The sequence below is a fragment of the Brachycentrus maculatus genome, unplaced genomic scaffold (assembly GCF_059751285.1).
Source record: "Brachycentrus maculatus isolate JH-2025_06_01 unplaced genomic scaffold, ASM5975128v1 h1tg000049l, whole genome shotgun sequence".
Lineage (NCBI taxonomy): Eukaryota > Metazoa > Arthropoda > Insecta > Trichoptera > Brachycentridae > Brachycentrus > Brachycentrus maculatus.
Genome location: NW_028280803.1, coordinates 2831168 through 2847500, shown reverse-complemented (window position 1 = coordinate 2847500; position 16333 = coordinate 2831168). Strand labels below are relative to the sequence as shown.

At 29.5% G+C, this 16333-nt stretch overlaps 1 protein-coding gene across 1 annotated transcript in view; it reads right to left on the bottom strand.

Moving 5' to 3' along the window:
• The window catches only part of LOC148312225 (serine/threonine-protein phosphatase rdgC-like), a gene marked incomplete at its 3' end in the record, with an annotated part of 128393 nt that extends 112060 nt beyond the window's left edge, over positions 1-16333 (bottom strand). The window contains exon 1 of the mRNA XM_088277647.1: positions 16031-16333. The remainder of the gene's footprint in view (positions 1-16030) is intronic.

Genomic DNA, 16333 nt, shown 5'->3' with positions numbered 1-16333 from the left:
ATGATTCTAGTTGTCTTGAAATTATTCGTTTTTACATATCGAATCTCAACATAGATTTGAAAGAAGCTTTTGACAATAATACGGAATGCATCGAAACACGTGTCACGATATATTTTAATAAATAGTGGTACTAACCAAGTAAAACTTTATTTACAAATAAATGTATACTACCAAAAAGTCAGGATATTTAAAGGGCTTATCTTTGTCATACGTTGGCTAATTATTACACACGTGTAACATTCACTAATCTAGCTAAGATTGACAAAACTCAAAATTTTGGAACTCCTACATATAGTACATCATAAATCGCATGATGATTTATATGGCTTGAGAAAGTTTTTATTTAGCATAGACCCTTTTATGTCGGTGCATGCAAGATCCTAACCAGATTATTTTACATCGATATGACTAAAAACATGATTATCAATTTTTATACAACTTATCATTTAACCAGATTATTTTATTCAACCTGTGTACAAAGATTTAGACACACCTAAAAATGTCGTTGATCATTTTTACTTATAATTTAGTATTTAAAAAACGATTAATAGTAAAACGGGGCGTAATTGGGGTAAAATAAATTAGCAAATTTGTTGTGCTTCTTCGCCTAAACCACGAAACGCGCAAGCAGAAATACAAGTCAATGGTGGTCTTGACGTCATAGACCCATTTCGCGACAAAATAACGTTTTGACGACAAATAATTAAATATATTCAATGGATTAATTTTTTTTACTATCAAAGCGATCTTATTTGTACACGTCATGTATTCATGATCAAAATATATAATTTATAATTATCATAAAATTCACTTCATTTCGTTTAATCCCACAGCTTTTACTTAACTTTACTTATTAAATTAGTTAGTGCTTCGAAATTTGTTATGCATACAATTTTGAACCACTTTCGCATTTTCGATTAATTCTTTGAAGCTTTGCAGACCTACAGGGGTGTGTGTTTCTACAATCTTTTGTGTGTATGTATAAAATTTATTGTTCTACAAAACTGTTTTGCAAGAAAGTTTTTTATAAACAATGTAAAAATGTATATTTATATTTAAATATATATATATATATATATATATATATATATATATATATATATATATATATATATATATATATATATATATATATATATATATATATATATATATATATATAAATATATTTATATATATATATATATATATATATATATATATATATATATATATATATATATATATATATATATATATATATATATATATATATATATATTTATATGTATATATATATATATATATATATATATATATATATATATATATATATATATATATATATATATATATATATATATTTATATATATATATATATATATGTATATATATATATATATATATATATATATATATATATATATATATACATATATATATATATATATATATATGTATATATATATATATATATATATATATATATATATATATATATATATATATATATGTATGTATATATATATATATATATATATATATATATATATATATATATATATATATATATATATATATATATATATATATATATATATATATATATATATATATATATATATATATATATATATATATATATATATATATATATATATATATATATTACCTTATTTAATTAAGAATTATTTTCAATGCTAGAACAGAATATTTAAATTTTATTAAGCTTATAATTAGACATTTTTAGTGTGTCCTTGTTTCTTTCAAATTTGGGTTTTTCCACTTAGCAGTATATTGACATCTCAACATAGACGCAGAAGAATAAAGAAGTCAGGTTTAATTTTGATTTAAATTAATTTTGAATACTTTCTTTTTGTAAAAAGGTATTACGTGTCTCCATCTTAGAGTAAAAGATTGAAAGATTTTGCAATTTGGGACTGACTAGGATAGACAGTAATATACATTTTTCTTGAAGCCATGTTTTACCGTGCATAAAAGGTATAAACATTTTTAGTTTCAGTTCAGCTGATAAGAAAAGTAAAAATGATTTAGGTCGCCATTTCAAAAGGAAAATAATTTCAAATCTTTGAAGACGAGTCAAAGGCTTTTAATTCAACATACAGATATATACAAACATGAGTCTTTACATTAAACGCAAATATTTTTAAGCCAACTTTGAATTATATATAATTTTATTTATGGTGAAATACAAAATTCTCCTTCAAATAAAAATTCTTACCCAACATGAGGAATTAATATCTTGTTTTTATCTTATTTAGGATATGGTAAATATAGAATACTTCTCGTAATGTTTTTTACCTCGTTTAAATGTGGGTGTTTGTCTAAATGTGGGTGTTTTTCGAACGATACCGTATTTGCCGTTTTAAAACCGTGTATTTTTTATGGGTTAATCCTTTGATCTCGCGTTGAATTTTATTCAACTCTAAATTAAAAGCAAAAAATAAAATAAAAATCTTCCTATTTCTTTTTAAACTCAAAAAACTCTGTGGAAATTTAAATATTTATGTGAAATATCTAAAATAACATCTTGCACTTTAACATCTGTGTTAAACGTTTTATTTTAACATTAATATCAATTTTAAATTTTATAATAACTATCATCAAAATATAATACAAAGTTTACCAGTAATTATTTCCCTACGCTTCCAACCATTAAATACTTTTTAGGTATGATTAAGCTACAAAGGCATAAATAAACTTACTTTGAAAAAATGGCTGCAAAAAATATAATTTTTAACGAAAAAACACGATAATTTCACAATAAACAATAAAAATAAACAAAATTTGCATAGAAAAAACATAAAATTCGATATATCTAAGAATCGAAAACCCAATGGACCAAAATCTGCTGGTATTCTATACAAAACATATAAAGTTTAACTATAAAGTGTGGATAAATTCGGCATAACTTCATTAATTTTATTTTCGGCAGTTAATTTTCTGAGAATATTTGTTGATTAACGGTTTCAAGATGGAGTTTTTTACATAAATGAATTAACGTTAAATCTACACTACGTAGATAGGTTAAACGTTATTAATGTGTTAAGATTCCATTGTACAGCCCAGATACCCTGATGAAATATAGACTAAAATAGGTATGGATAAAACAGACATATATGTTAGTAATAAAATATTTCATTTCACTGCTTGAATAGCGAAAAAAAACATTTTAATCTGTCTGGAGTATTCTATTCTATAGTAGCTAAACCTGAACGATGGCTTAGAGGGATTAAGAAAGATTAGGAGCGTTTGAGTTGTGGTGTTGGAGAAGGGTAAAGAAAATCAGTGGGAAAGAAAAAAAAATAAAACAAAGGTTGTAAGAGCAGTGAATAAAAAAAAACTATTGTATAAGACTACTTCTGATTTTATTAATGTAAACATAACAAATTTTGAGAACGTCTGTAGTTCTTGAAACAAGTCATGTTAACGTTAATAAAGTCAAAATTATATCGCACAAGTGTTTTTTTTTTTAATGTTTGTTTACATAAATGTTCACATGTTAAATTATCACGGTATTCCACAAAATTAACGCTTATACAATAAATAATAAAGAAAAACGTAATTTCGAAGAGGGACTTTGACCCGATTTATCTTTTAGCACGATGACTTTGTTTCCACCTTAATATGGATATAGAGGTTAAAAAATAATGTAAAAGAGGAAGAGGAAAATCAAGTAGCAGCTATATGGAGCAGTTATGTATTTATTATAATTATATTATTTTCTGATATAAATTAATATTATTAGTTTAAATTGATTTACTGCTAGCATGCGTCTCTAATTAAACTTTTGAAAAATCTTATTATTAGAGGTATAGAAAAAATACATTGAAAAGGTCTACGATATTTTTTTTCTCCAATTACCAATGAAATTTTATCCTTAATAAATTGTTCCTACGATAATTCCCAATATTTTTTTCACATTCCACGTTTTTAGTTTTCCAATAATAAAAATAATTGAAATGTGGCTTAGCGTTTACCGTCCATAAATTCTATGTAATAAAGTCAGGATTATATTTCTTAATATAAGTTGAAAATTTTTAACGAATTTCTCAAGTATATATTGTTAGAAGAGTATGTAAGTTAGTTTGTTTTAACATTACTCTGTAAAATTGTATTCGCATTCTTGAAACAATATTAAAGTACTTGTTATACAACTTTTTTCAACCATAAAAATATTTTTATATTTCACGCAATTAGCTTTAACACAGGGGAATGCGCAATAAACTGATTCGAGTGCAATAAATTCTTTACGTTGATTATTTCAATTTTCTTGTTTGCCAAGTCGGGTTCTTAGTACGCAAACACGGAAACGGGAAAAATCCTCCGGAAAGCTTTGACTTTAGATTTCTTTCAAATATTTATTCCCAGTGAAACTTTCGTTTGTAGCATTCTCGGTTGTGTTTTTCAGGTTTTAATTTATTTACTTGCGGTAAACCTGTTCCTGTAAACGAGTTTTTCCAGACCTAGAATTTTATTTCCAAAGGTACCCTCCATTTTAAATGAAAGCTTTGAATTATTAATTTAATAATATTTTTAATTTGTTCAAATCTTCAATTACAAACAAAAGAGATCATCTCACTAAGGAACTATTCAAATCAGAATTTATTTTATATCCCAAAATTTATTTTCCTACGGTCTCTCTTCTAAGATGTTAAACAATTTGGAAGAATTGTCAGTTATATTCAAGTTGAGATTTTTTTATCTCTATGTATTTTAAAAAAACTTCTCGTCTCATGGCAGCGCTATCTGTCAATTTCTAATTAGGTATGAATGAGATTGTTCTTCTTCTGATTGAGAAATTCTAAAACATGCAATATTCTAAATCTTCCCGCATCATGGATTTTCAATTATAGTGCATAATGTGATTTTAATTAAAAGCGTCTTTTGTATAAAAAAGTCGTTTTCGTTTCTGTTAAGACAACTTTAATATTTATTTCGGTTTATCATCCCTAAAGTTAATATCCAATTACTGACATTCTTTTATTATTTATAAATCATTTATCGATTCGACAGCCATTTCGTGGTCATATCTATACATTTAAATTTTTTTTGATAAATATTGCTATTTCTTAAAATCTCATGTAATATTTTTTTTAAATAAAACTGGTATTCACTGAGCAAAACAAAAATATATAACAAATAAATATTTAAAACAAATTTGTTTTTCTTAGTAAAAGTAAGAGAATATTGTTAATACACAATTTTTTTTCCTTTTGGTATTGTTTTGAATCAAAATGATAAAATAAATCACTAAAATTAGTATTTTCATCATTCTTTTTTAATTGTTTAATATCTTAATGTGTGTATGTTTAGAGTAAAAACCTATATTTTTAACGCACATACAAAACTACTGACTTTTATACTGCTTAAAGTAAATTCCTTTTGCTTTATTACTTTTCTGAAACCACCGATGTACAATATTTATTTATAAAAGCAAATGCGGAAAATTAAATGCATTGTTCATAACACAGAAGTGAATACAGCGCATTGTTCCGCATTTCAGACATTCAGGATTTCAAGTTTTCAGGATTTCAGGCAATATTGCATGTGCGATTTGATAAGACCAAGATATATGACAAGTATAAACTAAAAACAGAGCTTTGCTGTGGAAGGGAGGGTAACAGGTAAGACAAAGGGTGGAATTCTCCAGCAGTCACGACAAGCAAGGAAACATAATAAATTTTATTCCTATAGAGGCTTTCGTGTAAATAAATTCCCTTGTTGGTTTTCTATGGACTGCATGGGGTAGGCAATCATTAAGAAAATAGGGCGCTGCGCATTATTATCGAAAAATTCAAAGAATGTGTGTGTGTGCAAATATGTATACATGATGACGGGGGTGAGAGAGTTCGAAATGAAGAACATCACTGTGTTCTAGGAATTAAAATATAAGAGGAATTAAGGAAAGAATATAGGATAAATAGCATCAAAGAGCACTAAAGGTTCCTTAATAATAGCCGTACTAGCTTGTGTAACATGTTACTGACAATGCTTGTTTGTAGATGTTTCTTTACAAAAAACAAATATTACAATTATTGTATATTGTAATTGCATTTAAACGCTGAGATTAACCTCTGAAGGAGATATCAACTAATCATTTCAGTCAGTTTATGCCTTCACTGCTATTCCTTTCGAATAAAAAAATCTATCGTTTCTGTTAAGATACTAAATATGTATTCTTCATATCTTATTTTTCCAGGATACATACTAGAAAATTTAGGTGATTATTTAATTTCGCGGTTAGATTAATCTGTAGACGATATCATCGTGCGTCCAGGTGTGTTCTATAGATACAAGATGAATTCCTAAAACAACTTAACTAAAATCTAAAGGGATGAAATGTGAAGGGTCAAAGAGTGACCTTTAAAGGTTTTAACAATTCATTATATTCAATTAATTCATATGATTTACTGAAGAGCTGGTAACCAAATGATTAAATAAAATAGGGCCATTTTAAAATCGGAGATAACCTTTTAAAGGAATGTAATATAAAAGGCGTATTTTGATGATTCTTTTTATGTTATTATAAGGGATTATAGATTTTATTTGAATACGTAATGATCCGTTTTAAAAATGGGAAAATTTTAAACGTCTCGCGGTTGGATTATCGCCATAAGACGCCACGAGAGTTAGCGGTAACCCTCCTGGGCTCTCCTCCCCCACCCCTATCGCTCCTTCTCGACGACGCACAGTGGGGTATATTAGCGATCTGGGCGGCCAAAAGTCACTTTTAAAAACATTGTCGCAGGTGTATGAAAAATATATCAACATGAAATAGAGTATTTTGTTGATGACATGCAATAATTGTATCCCCCCCACGCACATCTCACGTGTCTAATGGTCAGTCGCAAAGTTGTTGTTATTGTGAGTACACGTGTTTCTCTTTCGCTGTTCGTTTAGTACGCAAACATTTCAGTGATTATTATTATTTTTTTGTATTACACGTATACAATTTAATAATGGATTGTGATCAAGCAGGTAAGATAGTGTATTGTACATAGATTTAAGTTGTAATAGCTAACGTATTTACTAAAAAAAAACTAATTTAAATAAGTGCCTTTAAATGGATTTTTCCTTCATTTTTTTTTAAATAAAGGATATTTAGTTGTGCTTCCGAGTGTTATCCGGCTATAATTTAGATTGTATCAAATAGCTTAGCCCTCTTTCTTTATATAAATTGAAAATTTTTTTGCAGAATTTTGCTCTTTTGCAAGAAATCGCTCTTTTAAGATGAGTCAGCACAATAATGAAAACTGAACTACGTACAGTTTTTTATCTTTAAATTGTTAAATTTTTATTTTAGGACCAGTAGATGTTAGAATAATGACTAGAAAACAGTTATTTATTATCATGCAGCAACAAAATGCTAATAAAATTAATGAAAAATTAGAATGCTTGCAAAAGTACCTTTTACAATTAGATAATTTTTCTGACGAGTGTGCAATGAAAATTAAAAACGATTTTTCGCATTTCAAGTCTGAAATGAAACGAAGATAGACTAATGCACTCAGAAAGGAGGAAACTTTCTTGATAAAAAATGAAAATTGGCTTGACGGAACTTTTACAATTCCTTGGGTAATGAATCGATCAGGACGACCATCAAAGTCGTTTGGTGAATCAAGTCAGAGAAGCAAAAGAAGGAAAACTGAAAACACCCATGCTACTCGGTCAAAGTTAGGAGAAAGCGGGATGAGAGATGCTTCTTTGGTGTTGAAAGAAATTATCTGTACACCTAAGCGTGCTACCAAATATAAGAAAGCGTATTCTCGTTGCCAGCAAAAAAATACCCGGATAACGCAATTGACTCCATCACAGGCTTTATCTATTTTTGTTGAAGCCGATCTTTCGAGAAGGCAATATGAAATAGTAAGGAGTTCTCATAAAAAACTATACCCGTGTTACAGTATCTTACAAAAAGCAAAACTCGAGTGTTACCCTGCTAAGGAAGCTTACAGAGTAACTGAAACTTGTGCCGAAGTAAACCTACAGAGTTTAATGGATCACACTACCACGCGACTTTTGACACATTTAGAAGAATGTTTACAAAATTTAAATAAAAAAGAAAGAGAAACATTAGTTTAAATGTGCAAGTGGGGTTGTGATGGAGCACAACAAGCTCAATATAAACAAACGTTTTTAAATGATGCAGACTCCGATGCAAACATATTTCAGAGTTCGTTTGTGCCCCTACAACTTATTTGTTCCTTGAATAATAAGGTTATTTGGCAAAACCCAATTCCTTCTTCACCACGTTATTGTCGTCCAATAAGAATACGATTTATAAAGGAAACAAAGAAAAAAATAACAAATGAAGAAATCGCTTTTATTAAAAGCGGAAGAAGAACTGTGTCCGGACGAGGAACCATGGCCATCTTTCTCGGACTAATATTTTTTAAATTATTTACTACGATTTGCATTTATTAAAAAAAAAAAAATTTTTTTTTACTGATAAGTAAAAAATATCTCCATATAAAACAATGAATTTGTCAAAAGGCATATTTGGAATCGATTTAGAACGAAAAATAATATTGGCCGCCCAGATCGCCAATATACCCCACTGTGCGACGACTATGGTGAGAGATGAGTTGCCCGTCATTATGCAGAAAGCAACCAGTCGACATTAATCTCAGAGCTAATGTGGTATATTGTTTGGAATGCAACATGCAATTATTCATACATTTTAAAATTAAGGGGGTAACAAGGGTTTGTTTTTAATATGACTGAGTACGCAAAAATCCCTTATATATTTTTAGTTCACTTATACACAATCTAATAAAATAACTTTTATATTGAGAAATATTTAAGTTTTGTTTCTACGTTATCCTAGTCCTTTAATACAAAATATTTCATTAACTTACTCCTTTTTGCTCAACGTCCAACCAATGTCGGCAACTGAGACCGCGCAAATGATAAAGATAGGAGCGAAAATGTTTTTTTGAAAATAATTTGATATATCCAGACCTCAAAACCATTTTTCAATATTTTTGTTTTCACGAGAATATTTAACACATATAACAAGTATTTGACATACTTGAAAGTGGTCAGGTCAGTAGTCGGAATAGTCGGCGTGTATGTATGAGAAAATGTATGAATGTGGAAGAGACGACTTTTGTGTGCAAAGACAGATTGGTGTGGCGTTTATTTCTCTCTGATTGTATGTTAAGTACTATGTATGTACTGTATTACAAATTTGTTGGCTAATCCGAACTTTTCCAAATCCGAGCAGATCACAGCACCGATTAGTTCAATCTTCCGGGGTTCTACTACAGTAAAATTTGATTAAAATATCTGCAACGATTACTATTTGCAAGATTAACAGTAGCCTTGATATTTACATATATCTTAGATAAAACGAATTACGCAAATCTGGCAAGAGTATTGATTTAAGAGTTTTCTTCACATTTAGTCTTGGATTTATCTTCCTTGGGCAGACAAGCAGACTCACTACTATCGGATATAATATTTTTAACGCATTACTATTCCAACCGATTCAATGAGATTAAAATACTCGCATTTCGTGAAATGCCTGTGAGAAAATAAAAATCCTTGTGATTTCCATTTATGATTTTATCGCTAGACTTTTCTGGGAAACAAATTCAAAAGATCGAATGACGCTTTAAGAAAATAATTTATTGGAAAATATTAAATTTAAAAAAATCGTAAATTACAGGACAAGAATATTTTTTAAACAAACATATTATTTGTTTTATTCATCCCCTAAGCACGGGTATAAGCTAGACATGATTTAAAAAATTGGCTTGTGGTAACGAATTGATAATGCAGGTTTTTCACTACAAATTGCACGTTTTACTAATCAAATAGGATGTTTAACAAATTGTACATTAAATTATATTTTATAAAAAAAGTTAAAAAAATATATGTATATTCAAATCAGAACTCATTATTCAAAGCAGTATTTAAAATCTTGTCTGAAAACTTCTGCACACATCGCGCGCACAGACTATAACAGCGCGCCGCGCAGGTTTGCCAATTTGACGACTTACGCACTTGCTAGTCATAAGAAAAAGGGATGTGGGCAGGTATCCACACTGACAGTTTATGTATTACTAATATTAATGTAATTTTAAAAATTTCAACTTTTACATAAAATACGATTCCAATATAACGTCCAATTTGGTTTGTGTAATATGGACAAAAATTTGATCCAAGAAAAAACTTGATATATCTGCTTATGATACATGTTCCTCAATTTTTAAATTAATTACCATATCCTCTCGTACATTATTGAGATTTTCCTTTGTTCAGTTCCAGCAGATACCACGTACAATACCGGCTTTTACATTGTTAGGGATATCTGATTTCGAAATGTAACTAGAAAACCTTTTGTTGGCTCTAAATCTACATGTTCCATTATATTCACAAGTAAATGATAAGTTAATCTCCGTTCTTCGTAGATGTTTTGGACCTACATTTATATACGAAATATATAACATGTCTGTCCGCCTCCGTAGTGTAATGGTCAGCACGCTCGGCTACCGTTCTGGAGGTCCCGGGTTCGATTCCCAAAGGGGGTAAAATAAATATAAGTGATTATTTCACTGTAATATTTATTCAATATTATTACCCTGGACTTTTCACGGTTTTTTCTCCATTTGAAAAATATTTAGTAAATAAAAAAAAATTAAACAATACCTTTTCTTAAAAATGCACAAACAACACTTTCTGCCCTGTAGCGGGTAAATATTAAGATAAAAATATGCCTCTTTTGCTGGGATATAGTACATTTTCTAGGCATTCCGAAAACATGCACAACTGAAAATTGACGATTTTCGATTCATGACGTTCTTGAAAGGAGTGAGCGATATATATAGAACTTCCAAGAATTTAAGTAGTGTGGTTGTCAAAATGGGTAGAATAGGTGAATGTTACACTTGTGTAAAGTGATCACTTAAACTAGCCCATGACGGTCGACAGCCCTGTAAATGCCCAGACTTCCATATTCTTCTTCATCTTTGATGACACGTCAAAAAATAATATCTTAAGTTACTTGCCAATTGATTTGTTATCTTATCTAACATTACCCGAAGCGTTGTTAATTAATGTTTAATTGTTCAATGAAACAAATTGCTCGTGATTTGTTCGCCAGGATACGCGGATGCAATTTGTGAGCACAACAATAATTGGTAATCCACCGCCAACTCCTATTGTATCCGGCGCTAATTATCCAGTCCCTCTTCCGAATGCCCGAGGCGTTTATGTCTTTTCACGGGAGGAATTAGAGATCCCTCGGGAGAAGTTAACCAGGATTCGGGAAGATTATACGAGTGTGTGATTAATTTGCAATCATTGTAAATAATTCTTACTTGGCTTGTTTCCAATTATCGATATTCCTGTAATGGTTTCGCCGCAGTGCGATGGAAAGATTTGGGGACCTCACGTCCTCAAATATGGTAATCCCGAAGGACTCGTGATATTTTCACGTGCGTGGTTGAAATACAGGGAATCTCTTCCTGCATTTTCCCTGTTAATAATTGCTTTACTAAACTTTATAAATAAACATTATAGTTATTTAATAGTAACAACAAAATTACATGTATTTAGAAAAAAAAATTAAAAGCTTCCCTTCAGAAATTAAAAATATAAAAAAACACAAGCACTTTAAAAAAGAAACTTAACAAACACTAAAAACATATACAACTAAATAAAAATATTTAAAAAAAAAACAAAACAAGGGAACTCCCTGGTATCTACCGAATAAAAATAAATGATTCACAGTAAAAAATTTTAATGCATAACATGACACTATCAAAAAAATAGTCCCTATTCAAGCACAAGAGCTCAGTCTCGTATTTGCAGAGGCTTATCGCGACTAAAATTATAAAATTGTATTGGGTAAAAATATATAAAAATTACCGCTATATACCGCTACAAAATCTCATCTAGGAGTCGTCCTTAGAACTTTCTAGACAAAAAGGATAGCGATAAATGATTACAATCTCAATTTTACGGGAAATATTTCATAATGTAATTATTTTGTTCACATCCTTAGTGTAGTAGTCAGCGCGTTTGTCAACCATTATGGAGGTCCCGGGTTCGATTCTCAAAGGGGTCAAAATAAATATGAATGATTTTCACTCTTTTTATTTAATATTACCCTGAACTGGTTCCTGAAACGCAGGAGTGATCACCTTGCCTCCATGTAAGTTTCGATCAAGATAAGACTGCATCTATACGATGCAGTGCCCTATGCACCAGTGGTTGAGGATAAGGGTTAGAAAAAGAAGAAGACCAAAGAAAAAACAATGTGAATATCAGAAATGGGTAGGGTACTTTGGAATGATACCTGTAGGTACTTGCAGTAAGTAGCTAAGTTGGAAAACGTTCAGAGTTTGTTAAAACTGTTATATTTTTTTATGTTTGGGAATTTCTCACAAAGTGAAATTATGATTTGAATATATTTAATATTTTTTTTTTGCTGTGGAAGTCAAATTTCGAGTAATAAATCAAAATAATGGAGCTCGTTAAACGCCGGTCCAAATTAACGATTCTAGAACTCTTCAGAAGTAGTGATCCAAATCCTACAATGAAAGCGAGACCCTATGTTTAAGCTCATTGTCGCACGCTGCTATTCCGCTAGCCAAATTGTCGAAAGTATGGAAGTGCACCGTCTGGATGACAACGGTGTCGCGGGATATCCGACCTTACGATCCACGGCCGGTGCGAAGTGAAGCTCTGGATAATAAGAGGAGAGTGGAAGGATGCCAAAAAGAAGTTATTTCCTCGGAATAAATCGTTAAAATGCGGAAACGACCGAATGTTACGAGTTCTTTTATTCCACTTTCCTCTCGTTTATGTAAATGGACAAATAATAAGAGAAACAAAGAAAAAAGATGTTGGCATAAAATATATTTTGTTTCTAAATTTTCTAAACGTATCCGTTTTCAAAATAGTAAACTGGTTTTGAGTAGTCATTTAGTAAATTACTTAAATCTTGAACCAAAACTCTGAAAGGACTTGTACATATATTTTGTCTTCTTCTTCTCTTTTCTTCTGTTTTCCACTACTGGATTTAGGCCTCTTCTATATCCTTCCATTTTCATATATGTATATTAGCAGTGTACAACTCACAAAAACAAGTGTTAGTGGATGTAAAACCCCGGGTACTCTTTCTTCAAATCTTCTCCTAAAAAACATGCTATTCCTCCTCCATTTCTTTTCCCAACTACCGTTATGTCCCTTACCACCCTAAATAACGCCTTCTGCATTCCATCAAATATGGTATATTCGTCTCTATCGAGGTACTATCACAAATCAAATAAGGTGCCCTATGCATCATTAAGGTGCAGATAAGGTCCAGAGAAATGACTAGAAAATATTTTTATTAGAAGCTCCGTCAATCTGTTTCTAAACGACTATCAAATCTTAGTATAACTAAGAATGTACAAACAAATGCTAAAAAATGTGCTAAATTATTTCACAGTAACATAAACCAACTTTGGTTTTATTTTCGACATGTTGTCTTCTATTTCGCAAAAAATATCATTTACGTTTAAAAGGTTAATTTAGAATACCCATTAAATAAATTCAATTATATATGTTTTGGTTAGAGAGAAAGTAAATTCCGAAAATTGTATTTTGCAAGATAATGCAGAAATTTACTGTATAAAATACAATGGAAAAATATTTCTTTGGTGTAACCCTTTGAAATCAGTTGGCGCCTCTGCGGCGACATGATAAGTGTGTACTCCACTGGCGCCGTAGCGGCGCCATAGACAATAACTGCGTATGCAAGTCTTAAAAATAGATTCTTAAACAAATACAACCATCCCAATAGTTAGTTTATCTCAATCTACTAAGGTGTTTGGTCGTATACTTTTTCCAACTTTATTCATAATTAGGCATGATTTTTATAAGGAGATTTTAAATTTAATAGTACGTAGTGATTGTTCTGATAAAACTTAGACAGAGATCACGTCTTATATTCATATTCGTAGTTCTAGTACTAAAAAATATTTAGTTATTGCACAACAAAACAATAATGCTCTCATTTAAATAAAAAAGTTCCTATCAAATTCGTTTTTTAAAAATATAAGTATTAGTATGTATAATTATAAGAACAATAAAACCTTTATTTTACAATTGGAAATGTTTTTCCAACACTTTAAAAAACGAGTTCAAGAAAAATTTTCATGCATACACACAACATACTAAAACTGGTTTCAAGGGGTTAAAAAAATTGAAACAAAATATGTAATGTATGTTTGTAAACATGATAAAATTTGTATGTTCTTATAAAATGTTTATAATACATCGCTCACTCCTTTCAAGAACGTCATAAATCAAAAATCGTCAATTTTCAGCTGTGCATGTTTTGGGAATGCCCAGAAAATGTACTATACCCCAGCAAAAGAGGCATATTTTTAACTTAATATTTACCCGCTACAGGGCAGAAAGTGTTGTTTTTGCATTTTGAAGAAAAGGTATTGTTTAATTACTTTTTAAAATATACTAAATATTTTTCAAATGGAGAAAACACCTTCAGGTTTTACCAAAAAAGATCTGTTGCTCAGTAAAAAGTTCAATAAGTGGCTTGATATTTATTTTTAATACATTGTATTATATTTTTAAACTTTAAAAACGTTCTCCTGAAAAATCAAGTTTTTTGATTTATGACGTTCTTGAAAGGAGTGAGCGACATGTCAGCAACATTGCATGCGTGGGTTCTATTTTAAGATTCATAAATAAATAAATAGACTTATAAGGAAGTATATGCTTTTATAATTTATTGATTTGATATATCTTTGTAGAATACCATGTTGTTTGAATATTTAAAAAAAAAACACTTTTATAAAGACCATTTTTTGAGTTTATTAATGTAAATCATTTAAAAAAAATTAAACACTTGTAATAAATCACTTGATGAGTTTTATTTCATTAAACACGACTAGTTTCGAAAACTAACAGATGTTTTCATGTACAGGTGAAAAGAAAAGTTTTACTCCTCACCTGTAGATGAAAACATCTGTTTTCGGAACTAGTCGTTTTTAATGAAATAAAACTCATTAGGTGGTTTATTTCAAGTGTTTATTTTTTTTTTAATAATTAACATATCATTCCGCAAACTTGATGCCGAATCAATAAATAATATAGGTTTATTAATGTAAACATCACTAGCTTCGAGAACTAGTTGTGTTTACAAAAATAAATTCAAGAAAGTGATCTAAAACAATTGTTTTATTTTTACATTATTTTTGACATCTCAACAAGGATGAAGAAAAATATGGAATCCGGGCATTTATAGGGCTTACGACCATCACAGGCTGTAAATGATGTAAAAAATAACTCCTACTTGGAAACTCGGATTTGTGAACAAGTATTTGGACACACACAAAACCTTCTTTTAATTTTTAATATTCAATGTTTACCAATAAGCGCCCTTCATGAATTATCTGACGAAAAATGCGTTTTTTTAAATACTATACATAAAATAATATTCTGTCTTCAGGTTGTCTTTAAAGAGTTGCAATTATAAGGGCTTAGTCATTAAATAAAAGCAATAATAATGAAATAAGTTTATTTTTATATCTCCTCCACAAGCGAATAAAGGTGATCGCTTCTATTCCCAACAATGTCGCATTGAACGATAAATGTTGTCACATAATGTTCCGCGTGGGAAGACTTAGTATCCGCTAGGATTGTGGGTGAAGCTATTAGAAGCAAAGACAGTATGCAAACACGCGGAAAATACTTGAATAAATATTGATTTTCATCCAATTTAATAAGAAAATAACAAACAATTGTTATGTGTTAATTTTATTTAAACAGACATATGTTAGTTAATAGAGCTTAAATAGTTTTACTGTTTTAAAAAAAATATTCCAATTTTTTTTTACAACTGCTTATCAAAATTGTAATAAATTGTCATGGTTGCTATTTTTTTTTATTTTCACAAGGCGGTATAATAATTTTGCGTATTTAGATAAAATACAGATTCAAAAAATTGGCATACATGTGTAGATCTAATCTAATATTATTATTAAATTGTAAATTGTTGCTTATGCTTACCTTTCAAACGTACAAACGATGCACAAGAAAAAAAAAATGAAACAAAAAACTCACATCCAAAACGATAATAATAATAATAATGTAGTGCAAGGTTAAAAACTTTTCGAAAGTTTTTAGGATTTAACTAAAAATAACACAATCGATGAAAAACATATGAAAAAGTAAGATAATTAGTGAAAAAAAAAGAAACCTTAAAAGTAATTGATAATTTAAAAGATTATTGGAAAGTAAACATCGAAGACTTTGTATGCATAGAGTGTCCCGTGGGTATAACGAACGCCCGCTACCGACGCCAGTCCGCGG